The following is a 205-nucleotide window of genomic DNA, read 5'->3' as shown; positions in this document are numbered from 1 at the left end:
CCACTGGTTCTTCATTGTAGTCTTAGAATAAGAAAGAGAGGTGAGCAGAGAGAGCATCCAAGACATACCAGCCAAGCCTGCAGCCTTGGCCCTCCCCCTCCCTTGATCATCCCAGGGAGCGAAGAACCTTAGACCCCATATGTGCAACATGGACCCATTGCAAAGCCTAAGGTTAAATCATAATGACAACTCTGTCTTTTCACAG

Source organism: Nannospalax galili, unplaced genomic scaffold (assembly GCF_000622305.1).
Source record: "Nannospalax galili isolate Female #2095 unplaced genomic scaffold, S.galili_v1.0 scaffold430, whole genome shotgun sequence".
Classification (NCBI taxonomy): domain Eukaryota; kingdom Metazoa; phylum Chordata; class Mammalia; order Rodentia; family Spalacidae; genus Nannospalax; species Nannospalax galili.
The sequence above is the reverse complement of the archived record's forward strand: the minus strand, read 5'-3'. Positions refer to the sequence as shown.